The sequence below is a fragment of the Dendropsophus ebraccatus genome, chromosome 14, assembly GCF_027789765.1.
Source record: "Dendropsophus ebraccatus isolate aDenEbr1 chromosome 14, aDenEbr1.pat, whole genome shotgun sequence".
NCBI classification, from domain to species: domain Eukaryota; kingdom Metazoa; phylum Chordata; class Amphibia; order Anura; family Hylidae; genus Dendropsophus; species Dendropsophus ebraccatus.
In genome coordinates, this window is record NC_091467.1 from 8,076,591 (window position 1) to 8,091,535 (window position 14,945).

At 48.8% G+C, this 14,945-nt stretch overlaps 1 protein-coding gene across 2 annotated transcripts in view; it reads left to right on the forward strand.

Moving 5' to 3' along the window:
* The first annotated feature begins 2,290 nt into the window (after window positions 1-2,290).
* MYLK2 (myosin light chain kinase 2) overlaps window positions 2,291-14,945 on the forward strand; it is a 31,275-nt gene continuing 18,620 nt past the window's right edge. The window contains exons 1-2 of one of the 2 annotated variants that reach the window (XM_069953629.1): window positions 2,291-2,619; window positions 10,119-10,228. The gene's annotated coding sequence lies outside the window, so the exon portion shown is untranslated. Of the gene's footprint in view, window positions 2,620-10,118; window positions 10,229-11,460; window positions 12,419-14,945 lie in introns of those variants that run through there. The other variant, XM_069953630.1, reaches the window with a different exon arrangement.

The window sequence follows — 14,945 nt, forward strand, 5'->3', positions numbered from 1 at the left end:
CCTATTGTACATAAAACATATATCAAGTTATATATAACTATATAAAGACTGGGAAACATTATCCCAGTCTCTAGCACCAATGTAAGATGATCAGTGTGATGACTGATTGAAAAGTACGGGTTCTTACCTGATGGTCTCCAGTGTGGGACGCCAGGGCTTTTTCTTAACGCCGTCACTGGAAGAGAATAGAACAGGTTAGGATAACATAACATAAATGGAATCTACAGAAAATATTCAAATGGTTTTTTTTCTTCTACAAGGAAGACTCCACCATACCTGAATGCATGAGGGGCCGAACGGACCAAGGAGAGCCATCTGCAAGAGAAGCCAGAAGAAGAAATAGATTGACAAGTCTTCTACAACTAGTGATGCAAAGAACTACCCACACTACCCAGGAGATAAGTGGCCATGGGGTATAAGGAAATAGGGGGCCATGGGGTATAAGTAGATAGGGGGCCATGGGGTATTAGGAGATAAGTGGCCATGGGGGAGAAGGGGGTGTAAGGGGGGTGATACTCACGCCTCGTCAGGACCATCGTCCTCATCATACTTGGACTCTTTAATCCTGTTATAGAGAAAAGAAGAGGATAATGATTAGTCATCTCCTATGTCAGCTATATAGGGTTAGCTATAGAAAATATTCAGATGTTTGTAATTTTTTTTCTTTCTACAAGGAAGACTCCACCATACCTGACAACCTGCGGGTATGGAGGTAGCACCAAGAGCCATCTGCAGGAGAAACCAGAATAAGAAACATATTAACATATTAACAAGTCTTCCACAACTAATGATACACAGAAGGACGCATATTTGTTTTAGAAAGTGGCCATGGGGTATAAAGAGATTACTAGGCATAGGGTATAAGGTTATAAGTGACCATGGGGTGTGAGAATATAAGTGGCCGTAGGGTATAAGGAGATAAATGGCCATGGGATATATGGAACTAAGAGGCCATGTACAGTATCATCTTTTACCTCCATGGCCACAGAGTAACCAGTGAGGCACAGTGCATAGCTGTTTACTGTAGTGGAGCTGTCACAGCTGTCACAATGATAGAGGCCCCGGCTCCATGAGGCAGGGCATTGTGATGATACCATACGTGGTGGTGTGGGGGGGGGGGGGGCTGATACTCACAGCTCATCAGGGTCCTCCTCCCAGGGTTCTGGTTCTGGATCCTCAGCTGTAAAAAAAAAAAACAGATGAAATTTACTGAGATGTTCAATATAAGAAAAACACCTAATCCCTCCCCCATGTTGGTTGTACATAGCGGAAAAATGGGGAGCGTGGGGGGATCTCAGAGAGGATGGCGGGATGGAGGATGATAGGGGGGTGGGGGCGGAGGATGGTGGAGGGGATCATGGAGAGACTGGTGGGGAGGATTGTGGGGGGTAATGGGATAGTTATGGGGATGGTGAGGAGGATAGATGGCAGAGGTGGAGGATGGTAGGTGGGTGGGGGGATGGCGGAGGGAGGTGGAGGATGGTAGGTGGGTGGGGGGATGGCGGAGGGAGGTGGAGAATGGTAGGTGGGTGGGGGGATGGTGGAGAATGGTAGGTGGGTGGGGGGATGGTGGAGGATGGTAGGTGGGTGGGGGGATGGCGGAGGGAGGTGGAGAATGGTAGGTGGGTGGGGGGATGGTGAAGGATGGTAGGTGGGTGGGGGGATGGCGGAGGGAGGTGGAGGATGGTAGGTGGGTGGGGGGATGGCGGAGGGAGGTGGAGGATGGTAGGTGGGTGGGGGGATGGCGGAGGGAGGTGGAGGATGGTAGGTGGGTGGGGGGATGGCGGAGGGAGGTGGAGGATGGTAGGTGGGTGGGGGGATGGCAGAGGGAGGTGGAGGATGGTAGGTGGGTGGGGGGACGGCAGAGTTACTTACAGTGCAAGTCGCACACTGTAGACCATTTCTGTAATGACAAAACAGGGAGAAGTGAGTTAGTGTCATTGAATTGTATAGAGAATCCACTGAGGCCACACTGGACACCCCTCTATTGTATATGTATGTGTATATATATATATGTGTATATATATATATATATATATATATATATATATATATATATATATATATATAAATATATTACAGACAACTTGCAGCACAGCAGTACCAGAGGGAGACCAGCAGGGGGCAGCACCAGAAACACACAGCAGGTACCTTGCTGGAGATTTATGGCTCTATCTTACAGTAAGATTCTCCTTGTTGCCCACAGCAGCCAATCACAGCTCAGCTTTCATTTCTCACATTGCTCTGGTAAAATGAAAGCTGAGCTGTGATTGGTTGCTATGGGAGCTCTGGTTGCTAGGGGCAGTGAGAAGCATCTTCCTATAGGACGGCAGGATAAATCTCCCCAATCTCTAATCCATCAATTCTCTTCATGGTCAGAAATAGGAAGAATTGTGGAGATTGGAGGAAGTAACTGCGGCTGTGATGGGTGCAGCGCCCCCTACAGGCTGACACATATAGGGGGAGATACATAGAGAGTGTGACAGTGTGAACAGGCCCTTACCTTCATAGCAAACATAGTGATCGCTGTACAAGACACGAGAACCTGAGGAAGAGAGAAGAAATGTTATTAGTGCGGCTTCTTGGGGTTTCTATGGATCTAGCGGATCACTCACCTATGTGAGTTCTCTATTGTGTGAGATTTGGGGGACACCAGGCTTGGGGGGCGGAGCATAGGGTGGGGGAGGGGATGGGGAGATACTTACACTACAACTCCTACTCCAACTCTGAAGAATTCCGAGATCAGCGGCGCCTTATCATTCATGTATGTCATCATGTGTGGCTGATGTCACCCTGTGATGTCATAAGGAAAGCAGACAGCCAATCAGAGACCAGATCATTGCTAGGTGTAATTTGCATATGGAAAGATAGATAGATAGGAGATAGATAGATAGATAGATAGGATATAGATAGATAGATAGATAGGAGATAGATAGGAGATGGATAGGTAGATAGATAGGAGATAGATAGGAGATGGATAGGTAGATAGATAGGAGATAGATAGATAGATAGATAGATAGATAGATAGATTATAGATAGATAGGAGATAGATAGATTATAGATAGATAGGAGATAAATAGATAGATAGATAGGAGATAGATAGATAGATAGATAGATAGATAGATAGATAGATAGATAGGAGATAGATAGATAGATAGATAGATAGATAGATAGGAGATAAATAGATAGATAGATAGGAGATAGATAGGAGATAGATAGATAGATAGATAGATAGATAGATAGGAGATAGATAGATTATAGATAGATAGGAGATAGATTGATAGATTATAGATAGATAGATAGATAGATAGATAGATAGATAGATAGGAGATAGATAGATAGGAGATAGATAGATAGATAGATAGATAGGAGATAGATAAAGAGAGAGATAGATAGATAGATAGGAGACGTCAGACGTAGCGTCTCAGGCGGCGTCAGATACCCGGAAGCGGCCGGGAATCGGGGACCGGAGCGCCCTGATGCGGGACCCGCCGCTGGACCCGGGGAGGAGCAAAAAAGTTTTTCGCTTATACAGCTGCTACTGCTGCAGCTGCCGCCGGTACGTGTCGCAGCTTCTGCAGGAACTGTATACAGCAGTTCAGGGAACCATATCAGTCCGATTGGGCTGATTGGTTCCCTTTGAAGGAAATAATATTGAAAGTGGCCTTAACCCTTTGAGGACCAGGCCCAAAATGACCCAGTGGACCGCGCAAATTAAAATTTTTGTGTTTTCGTTTTTCCCTCCTCCCCTTCTAAGAGCTCTAGCACTTTCAGTTTTCTATCTACAGGGCCATGTGGGGGCTTGTTGTTTGTTACAGGAATAGTTGTACTTAGTAATGGCGTTCACATCACATGTTCATTCTTCAGCGCGTACAGAGCAGCAGCGCACGCCTCCCATAGACTCCCATTATGAGCGGGAGGCTAACGGCATTCCGCGGCGGACAATTCCGTCGCGGAATTCCGCTACCTTTCCTCAGTGGGAACGGGGCCTAACATGATCGGGCAATTACGCACGCTACGGTATATTATATGTTTATTTATTTATCTTTATATGTTTTATTTATATGATGGGAAAGGGGGGTGATTTAAACTTTTATTTGGGAGGGGCTTTGGGGGACTTTTACATACACTTATTACATTACCACACTGATCATTGCTATGCCATAGGCATAGCATTGGTCAGTGTGATGGGCCTGTGGCAGACTCAATCAGCAGAGCGCTGATCGGACCCCACGGAGAAAGGTGAGAGACCTCCAGTGGTCCGTTAAAACGATCGGACTGCCCCTGTCACTTACACTTAAACTTAGGCGTTTAAGGGGTTAATGACGCGCTGCAGCCTGTCATTAACGGTGAGGGCCGGGCTGCTCACTGCCCCCACCTCCTATGAAGTGCGCTCCACTCCGGAGCGTGTTTCATAGCCCAGGACGTACCAGTACACCCAGGGTCGTCTGGGGACAGTGAGCCATGGCGTACCGGTATGTGCTGGGTCCTCTAGGGCAGCATTTCCCAACTGGGGTGCCGCGGCACACTGGTGTGCCGGAAGAACCTGCCAGGGGTGCCGTGGGATCCCGGTGGGAAATGTGCGCTGTCTCTTTAAACATCCCGAGAAGCTGCGGCCGCGCAGCTTCTCGGGATGCACGGATCACTTTCATGTTCCGCCCGCACTGTGAGCGGGCAGAACATTAAATTAAGCAGAATATAGGAGCAGGAAGTGTCAGCGTCCTGCTCCTATATTCACTCCCATAGACCACCGGCACTTAATGCCAGCAGCCTATGGGAGGCCGGGACGTGACCTCTCCGGCAGGCGTGATGATGTGATGTCATCGGAAGTCCTGTCCCCGCGGCTCTCAAGATGGAGCCCGAAGAGGAGGAGAGCTGCTTCCTGCAGCCACACAGCGCAGATTAGGTGAGTAGGGTGTTTTTTTTTTAAGGGGCAGAGCAGGGGGGATTATTAGTTCATGGGGGCACCTCTGGGGGCATTATTAGTATATGGGGGCACCTCTGGGGGCATTATTAGCATATGGGGGCACCTCTGGGGGCATTATTAGTTCATGGGGGCACCTCTGGGGGCATTATTAGTATATGGGGGCACCTCTGGGGGCATTATTAGTTCATGGGGGCACCTCTGGGGGCATTATTAGTTCATGGGGGCACCTCTGGGGGCATTATTAGTTCATGGGGGCACCTCTGGGGGCATTATTAGTATATGGGGGGCACCTCTGGGGGCATTATTAGTTCATGGGGCACCTCTGGGGGCATTATTAGTATATGGGGGCACCTCTGGGGGCATTATTAGTATATGGGGGCACCTCTGGGGGCATTATTAGCTCATGGGGGCACCTCTGGGGGCATTATTAGTTCATGGGGCACCTCTGGGGGCATTATTAGTATATGGGGGCACCTCTGGGGGCATTATTAGTATATGGGGGCACCTCTGGGGGCATTATTAGCTCATGGGGGCACCTCTGGGGGCATTATTAGTTCATGGGAGCACCTCTGGGGGCATTATTAGTTCATGGGGGCACCTCTGGGGGCATTATTAGTTCATGGGGGCACCTCTGGGGGCATTATTAGCTCATTGGGGCACCTCTGGGGGCATTATTAGTTCATCACAGCAGGGGATCCTACATACAGGGGGCACATCAGGGGATCCTACATACAGGGGGCACAGCAGGGGATCCTACATACAGGGGGCACAGCAGGGGATCCTACATACAGGGGGCATCCCACATTCCTACTCGCTTTACTGCACATAACACCAAACAGCGCAGTTACTTTGGGAGCCTACAGGAGGGAGAAAGGGAAGGAAGTTGCTAGAAATGTGCGGAGCCTAAATTGTTTGTCTCGCAGGTTCTGAAGAGATGAAAAGTAGCTGGAAGAAATCATCATGGCGGATGGAGAAGAAAAGGGAAAGTGACTACTCAGATCAAAGAAGACATCACCTGTGAGTCACTGTATGACGGTTTTCTTATTTTGTAGAACATTATTTAGTAGGGGAGCCCTGAGGAAATTTTTTTTTCCAAGGTGTGCCCCGAGGTGGAAAAGTAAATTTTATAACAGGGTCGATGTTTTCCTTGTAAAATACAATATACAGTAACACCCGGTATCCGAACAAAATCAGGTGAGATAAATATTCTGCTGACAGTTATTGAGGTGTTTGGGATTACAAGGTTAAAGGAGCGGGGGTTCCCTTCATAATGAGGGGAATCCCTGCTATAAATGGGTGTTCCCTGCAGCAGAGACAGAGAGGCAGGAGCGGGAAGCTGTTTGAACTTGCCGCGCTGCCATTGCTTCTCCCCGCTGCAGAGAACAGCCCCTCCAGCCTGCCCCAGCTGCCGCCACCCATCTCCAGGCCACCAATGCTGAAGCATGGGAGCTGGCAGCCCGGAGAGGAGTCCAGGGAGCCGGGGCAGGCTGGAGGAGCTGTTCCCCATGGGTATTCCCTTCCTGCTCCTGCCTCTCTGTCTCTGCTGCGTGGAACACCCATTTAGATTGGGGATTCCCCTAATTATGAAGGGAATCCCCGCTCCTTTACAGTAAGTAGTGGTGCAAGATGCATCGCCCCTTACTGATAGTCTTTACATTTTCTGGGCCGGGCGCTCTGCATCTGACCTATGGAGTCAGGGCCGTCATAGTGGCAGAATTGGCAGTACTGCCGTCAGGGGCCCGGCCTATAATGGGGCCCGGTGATGCCTCTCACACTGCACTTGTGTTGGTAAGAAGACCTGTCCACAGTGTGTGCCTGTGCCGAGCCTGGGAGCTGCTGCAGAGTGAGGCCAGTTCACAAAGGGGGGGGGGGGGGTTAAAAAAGATTCCTGCTGCCTTGCAGGGGGCCCCGTTCTTTTACTGAACTGAAATCATGTTCCCTCCCCTCCCCCTGCACTCTCCCTGGACCGGCCTCAGGTCAGCAGCTCCCAGGTTGGGCACAGCTATATTCCTGCCTGTGCACCCAGGTGACAGACAGGAAGATGCAGAGAGAAGCAGCTGGGCCCCCTCCTCTCTCCTGGCCCCCTGTAGTGTGGTCCGCTCCCCCTGTAGCTGTGTATAGACCTGTACAGCTCTGCAGTCGGTGCAGGAGGGGCTGGAGCTGAAGAAGAGGAGACGTCACATGTGGATCCCCCTGGAGCTTCCTGTCCTGCATAAAAAGTGTGTGAGGGTGTATATTTGTGTATTGTGCCTATCTGTGTGTGTTTGTGCATCCCTGTCATGTGTGTGAGTGTTAGTGCTATAGATGTATTATACACTGTATGTAATCTGCATGTCTTTGTATCTCTGTACTATGTGTGTGTGCATATTTGTGTATTTATGTGTGTATGGGCCTTTGTGTGTGTGTCTATTTTTCTGGTAGGTCTATAGATGTGTGTATAATATGTGCGCAAAAAATTCTATATACCAGCGAGTCCTGCACATGTAACAGATTACAGTTTTGCATTTGGGGCAGCCGATCCCTAAATCCCTAATCAAGTGGCAGAGTCGCCCTTTAAGGGTTTGTGTGTGTGTGTGGGGGGGGGTTGTGTCTGGAGGGACAGTGACATTAATAGTGTATCAGGCTAGCGGCAGGGATCGGCTGCCCCGTTCGCACAGCTATAATCCCTCACCTGTGCAGGTACCTGATCACATGCTGGAGGACCCCATGTTGGATCAAGTGGAACCATTTCCCTGCAAAAGATCACCTGGGATGAAGGTGACGGATCAACCGCACTCACGTTGCAGGACATCTCCCCGTCATGCTACTAGATGAGGGTGGAGAGTTTTTTCATGTCTTTTATAATCCTAGTATTGTTTGGTGACATATTATTTTTCGGCTTTTGTTCTTCATTCTTTCTGGTGTAGTTATAAACTTCTGTAACCCCTTCACGTCAGCCATATGGCTATATATGTTCCTGCTGCAGATGCCCTGTGCCGCAGGAATGTATATATACGTTCCTGACTGTGAAGGGGTTTTAATGTGTGCAGGGCTGTTTCAATGTGATCGGCCTTGCACACATTACTGTCCCCAGACCCGGGCATAAAGACAGGCAGCCGCAGTCACGCTGCTGCCTGTCATTAACCCCCTAAAACCCTGCAATTCATAGTGATTGCAGTGTTTAAGTTAGTCAGTGACAGGACAAGTACCTGTCACTGACTGATCGGGACCCCCGCAATATGACTGCGGGGTTCCCGATCACTTGTACCTGCAAGCGGAGGTAAGCCACTTGCCTGCGTCCTGAAAGGTCGTCGCTCTGTGCATAGTGTCTGCTTTCAGGGACTTATATATACAATATAAAACGTGTGTAGAAAAAAAAAAAGTTTTAAAACATAGTGAAAAAATACTCTTATAAAAATGCCCCAATGAACATTTGTATTACCACCTTTCCTATTCCTATACAAATAGAAATATAAAAAAAATACATAATACATATCGTAGCGTGTGGAATTGTCCAATCTATTAAACTATAACAATATTGTTCCCGCACAGTGAACAACATCACAGGCCACAGCAGTCACATTGATGATTATGTGTTGCAGGTTCAGGGGTTTTCTGGAAAAAAAATATTTATTAAATCAACTGGTGTCAGAAAGTTATATAGATTTGTAAATTACTTCTACTTTAAAAAGAACAACTCATGTTTATCAGCACTTATGAGCTGCTGTATGTCCTGCAGGAAGTGGTTTAGACACACTGCTCTCTGCTGCCACCTCTGTCCATGTCAGGAACTGTCTAGAGCAGTAATCCCCATAGAAAACCTCTTCTGCTCTGGACAGTTCCTGACATGGACAGAGGTGGCAGCAGAGAGCCTGAAGCTTTGGTTGTCCAGGCATGATGGGAGTTGTGGGATTGTAACAGCTGGAGGGCATTAGGTTCCCCCTCCCTGACCTGAAGGTTTTATGGAAATAAGACGGTGACAATTCCAAGTGTTTATACAGATCATTTTATTGGCTGTTCTCTGGAAGCAATAAGGAACTTCTGATGGGCTGATAACTTATATAGATGGTTTCAGCCGACAGGAAGGAGGACTCCATGTTCATACACATCAGCACATTCTCATAGATCTACAAATCATCAGCTGCAGAGAAATACAATAGTTTCATGAGAAAAGACTTGAAAGTAGTCGTTTACTTGCGCCTGCGTTTCGACCTTATTTGTCATGTACCACCTGTTTGCCCACCAGTGTCGGCTGACCCATCCTATGATGGTGACACGAGCCCTAGACCTTGTTACCTGAGTTAAGTAAGATGGACAATTTACCTGGTTACACCTGCGCTGCAAGATAGAGTATGTAGGCTTCTAGCAACTTTGCTCTATCCGGATCAGTTCCTCTTGTTATCAGGATACTGTCCTGCACTTTTAGACTTGTTCTCGGCGTGGGTTGGGGTGTTCTCTGACTTGTCCTCTCCCTTGGGTAGCTTAGCAATGCATAGTGTGTAGAAGAAACTGGTGTCTGCGTCTCCCATGTGCATCTGCTCACTACCACACCTCAGACTACACTACTGACACTACTGACTAGTTCTGGAGTGGGGACCTGGCTTTGTCAGGGTCCAGCTGGACCACAGCAGGGACCAACTTGTCTTGTGTCTTGCACAGGAACCTGACTAAGAGTGAGTGTATACTTCCTCTCCCCATGTGACAACTTCCTACAGGAGGTGTAATGTCCCCTGTGAGTGGTGGAGAAAAAAGCATAGCAAGAAAGGAGCTTAGACATAGGTAGAGAAGAAGAGAAGGTCCTCATTGGTGTACAGATTACAACAAACCATAACCCTTTAGTTACCTGCAGCTGTGCAAAATACAAGTACAGTTACATACAATAGCGGCAAAACTTACTACTTGAAGTACAAACTTTTTCGATGGGTGGAACATACTAGTAACATCCTCAGTGGGACACTGCAAGCTCGCTTCACAGCCTGGTACCCTGGTAGGCGTACATTTACGCCCATTTGTGCCAAGGTCCAGGCTGTGGGGGCGTTATTGTACACCCGTGGTTGTCAAGGGGTTAATCTCACTTTTTTTTGGGGGGGGGGTTGGCTACAGGTCCCCTTTAAGACAGTTGTTAACTATATTGAGACCTGGTCAAGGATATCCACTTTGATTTGCCAGAATTTAAAATAATTGTTCTTTTGTAATTTTTTCTTTCTTTCAGGTTGGGCAACATCTTCTCATCTTCAGCTGCTCAGCAAGGTTACAGAATCCTAATGAGATCTGTCATAGAAGAGACTGCAACAGCAAACGGGGCCGACTGTATAGTAATAGGTATTGAGCAAGATGTCCAGCAGCACATGTGGAGTTTAAACTTGTATTCATGTGTGATGGATGGATAAAGGAAACGTGGAGGCATTTTTCTATCTTGAGTCTATCAAGGAAAATATTTTCTTTACAACCAGTTTTACCAACAGTGTCTCTACAGACAAATATCCAAAAGCAAGGGTGCAGTATTAAAGGGGTATTCCAGAGAAAAATGGTGTAAGAAAGGTATATAGCAGGCATGGGGAACCTCCGGCCCTCCAGCTGTTGCATAACTACCATTCCCACCATATCTGGACAGCCAAAGCAAAGCTTTGGCTGTCCAGGCATGATGGGAATGGTAGTTTTGCAACAGCTAGAGGGCAGAAGGTTCCCCATCCCTGGTATACCGGTTTGTAAATAATTTCTATTTAAAAATCCAGTACTTATCAGCTGCTGTATGTCCTGCAGGAAGTGGTGTGTTTTTTCCAGTCTGCTGCCACCTCTGTCCATGTCAGGAACTGCCCAGGGTAGTAGCGAATCCCCATAGAAAACCTCTCCTGCTCTGGACAGTTCCTGACATGGACAGAGGTGGCAGCAGAGAGCACTGTGTCAGACTAGAAAGAATAAACCACTTCCTGTAGGACATACAGCAGCTGACAAGTACGGTAAGACTGGAGATTTTTTAAGGGGTTATGCAATGAATTATTTTTTTCTTTCAAATCAACGGGTTTCAGAAAGTTATAGAGATTTGCAATTTACTTCTATTTAAAAATCACCCTTCTATACTTATCAGCTGCTGTAGGTTCTGCAGGAAATGTTGTTTTCTTCCAGTCTGACACAGTGCTCTTTGCTGCCACCTCTGTCCATGTCAGGAACTGTCCCGAGCAGGAAAGGTTTTCTATTGGGATTTGCTGCTGCTCTGCACAGTTCCTGACATGGATAGAGGTGGCAGCAGAGAGCACTGTGTCAGACTGGAGAGAATACACCACTCCCTGCAGGACATACAGCAGCTGATAAGTATGGGAAGACTTTTAAATAGAAGTAAATAAAAAAAAAGTGTTTTACCTTTCTGACACCAGTTGATTTAAAAGCAACATTTTCACTGGAGTACCCCTTTAAATAGAATTCATTTACAAATTGGGACAAAGTGGGACACATTACTGACACTCCTATTGAGCTGTGTCCATAATATGTAGGGATGAGCGATTGGTTAGGGTCGGCTGGCAGGTTGTCAGGCTGCTAGTTTTGAAGTCCGTGCTGCTCCTTCTAGTCCTGGGAAGGCCTTTATGGTGCACCATCTTAGGACAGTATTTCATTATAGATTAGCACAACTCGAGCATGCTTGGGCCCATCCGAACCTGAGCGTGCAGTATCTGATTACCGGTGGCTGAAGAAGTTGGATGCCGCCCTAGGGAGTCCTGGGAAACATGGATATAGTCTATGGCCTAGGTGACCGGCGCTCTCTTGCGGCCAACAAATCTGTGCATCTTAAATGACCTATAGGATGGAGATCCCAGGAGAACCTTGGGGGGATCCTGGGAAGGAGGAGTCAGAGAGGATTCTGGGCATCCTGCAGGAAGGGCTGAGGCCAGGACAGAAGGGTCTTGGTAGTTTTCATTGTGATGAGTATTGTCTGATATATATTGTTATATTATGTTTTATTGTTTTTTTCTCCCAATAATATATGAAGTCTTTTCGTTGTTGCTTTGGTTGTACCTTTCATATTGTATTTGTTGTTTTGCTTCCTGGTGTTGTATAGGCTTCCTATACTGACGGACGCGACCGCATTTTGGGACTGAAGCATAACGGCCCCGTTCCCACTGAGCAAAACTAGCGGAATCCCGCGGTGGAATTGTCCGCAGCGGAATGCCGTTAGCCTCCCACTCATAATGGGAGTCTATGGGAGGCGTGCGCTCCTGCCCTGTCCGTGCTGAAGAATGAACATGTTCATTCTATATGGTCAAGAAAATCTGCCAGAGAACGTGCCGTCTCTGCCGCCTGTTATAGAGCAGAACCGTATTCAGAGCTCAAGGAGCAGAATATAATTTCATACAGAGTTGATGGAAAATGAGTTCCGGCAGGGATCCTGAAGCCTGTGATGTGGCACGTGTCCCCACCCTCACCACCCCACCCCAAAACTCGATGGACTTCCCCTTTAAGTGACTGGCACCATTCAACCATGTGGCAGAGATGCCAATCAGACATCTGTCAGGCGCGGTATGTGTCATATTGCCATGTAGCTGCCACTATTGCTATTGATTGGGGCATTAAGAGGGTTGAATGACTGACATGAGTGGGATCCCTGATGTCAGTCAGGAAATCCTTATTGAAACCACATGTCCCAGCATGCCCTGAGACCTCCGACTGACTCCGATCGCTGCTATCAATGATTTGCCTCTGAATGCCGGAGCCGTAACCTGTAATAGACTCAGTGTTGACAGATCACCCAGCAGGGGAGGCATGTAACACCACCGAAATCTGATATACACCAGCTCAGCACACAGTATCACACAGGATTAGATACACCAGCTCAGCAGACGCTATCAGTTTAGAATCCACCAGTCACCATGCACCTTAGATACACTAATTCAGCAGGTATTATCACAGGCAGGATTAGCTACCCAGGCTCAGCAGGCGGGATACCAATAATAGCTTAGATACACTAATTCAGCAGGTATTATCACAGGCAGGATTAGCTACCCAGGCTCAGCAGGCGGGATACCAATGATAGCTTAGATACACTAATTCAGCAGGTATTATCACAGGCAGGATTAGCTACCCAGGCTCAGCAGGCGGGATACCAATGATAGCTTAGATACACTAATTCAGCAGGTATTATCACAGGCAGGATTAGCTACCCAGGCTCAGCAGGCGGGATACCAAGGATAGCCTTAGATACACTAGCTCAGCAGAGGGTATGGTACATCACAGGCTTGATAGACAGCTCAGCAGATAGAATGACACATGATAGGGTGAGATAGACAACTCAGCAGACATCACATATTAAAAGCCTCAATACTCAGCCCACTAGGCTGTATCACCCATTATAGGCTTAGATACACCCATCATTAAGCAGTATCACCTATGACAAGCATAGATAAAATGATAGGATTGCATACACCCTCATATCAGCCAGTATCACCCATGATAGGCTTAGATACAACAGCTCAACGGACAGGGTTACCCAGGGCAGGCTTAGATACAGTAGCTGAAATGACGCGGTACCGAAACTAAACTGCATCCGCCAGAATCATATATAATAGACTTCAATACAAAGCTCAGCAGACTGTATCACAGATGAGGGGCTTAGATACGCAAATCAGCAGATAGTATCACCAGTTACAGGATTAGATACAGCAGCTTAGTAGACAGTATCACACATGAAAGGTTGAGATCCACAACTCACCAGTTACTAGATAATTTACTGTACACCTACACATCAAGCAGTATCACACCTAAAAGGCTTAGATACAGGAGCTCAGCAGTGTCACACATTACAGAATAGTAGCAGGGGTCAGGGTGGGAGCAGGGGGGTCAGGATTGCGGCAGGGGGGCAGAATAGTAGCGGGGGTCAGGATTGCAGCAGGGGGGTAAGGCTGGCAGCAGGGGGTCAGGGTTGCAGCAGGGGATCATGATAGTAGCAGGGGGTCAGGGTGGGAACAGGGGGCAGAATAGTAGCAAGGGGTCAGGGTGGCAGGGGGGGGGGCAGAATAGTAGCAGGGGGTGAGGATTGCAGCGGGGGGGGGGGGGCAGAATAGTAGCAGGGGGGTCAGGGTTGCAGCAGGGGGGTCAGGATTTCAGCAGAGGGGGGCAGAATAGTAGCAGGGGGGGGTCAGGGTTGCAGCAGGGGATCAGGATAGTAGCAGTGGGAGCAGGGGTCAGAATTGCAGCAGGGGGGGCAGGGGGTCAGAATTGCAGCAGGGGGGTCAGGGTGGGAGCAGGGGGTCAGAATTGCAGCAGGGGGGTCAGGGTTGGAGCAGGGGGGTCAGGATTGAAGCAGGGGGTCAGGGTGGGAGCGGGGGTCAGGATTGCAGCAGAGGGGGGCAGAATAGTAGCAGGGGGGTCAGGGTTGCAGCAGGGGATCAGGATAGTAGCAGGGGGTTAGGGTGGGAGCAGGGGGTGAGGATTGCAGCAGGGGGGGCAGAATAGTAGCAGGGGGGTCAGGGTTGCAGCAGGGCATCATGATAGTAGCAGGGGGTCAGGGTGGGAACAGGGGGCAGAATAGTAGCAGGGGGGTCAGGGTGGCAGCAGGGGATCATGATAGCAGCAGGGGGGTCAGGGTGGGAGCAGGTGGTCAGGATTGCAGCAGGGGGGTCAGGGTGGGAGCAGGGGGTCAGGATGGCAGCAGAGGGGGGCAGAATAGTAGCAGGGGGGTCAGGATGGCAGCAGGGGGGTCAGGGTTGCAGCAGGGGATCAGGATAGTAGCAGGGGGTTAGGGTGGGAGCAGAGGGGTCAGGGTGGGAGCAGGGGGTCAGAATTGCAGCAAGGGGGTCAGGGTGGGAGCAGGGGGTCAGAATTGCAGCAGGGGGGTCAGGGTGGGAGCAGGGGGTCAGGATTGCAGCAGGGGGGTCAGGGTGGGAGCAGGGGGGTCAGGGTGGGAGCAGGGGGTCAGAATGGCAGCAGAGGGGATCAGGATAGTAGCAGGGGGTTAGGGTGGGAGCAGGGGGGTCAGGGTGGGAGCAGGGGGTCAGAATTGCAGCAGGGGGGTCAGGGTGGGAGCAGGGGGATGCCAGCTTCTGCAGTC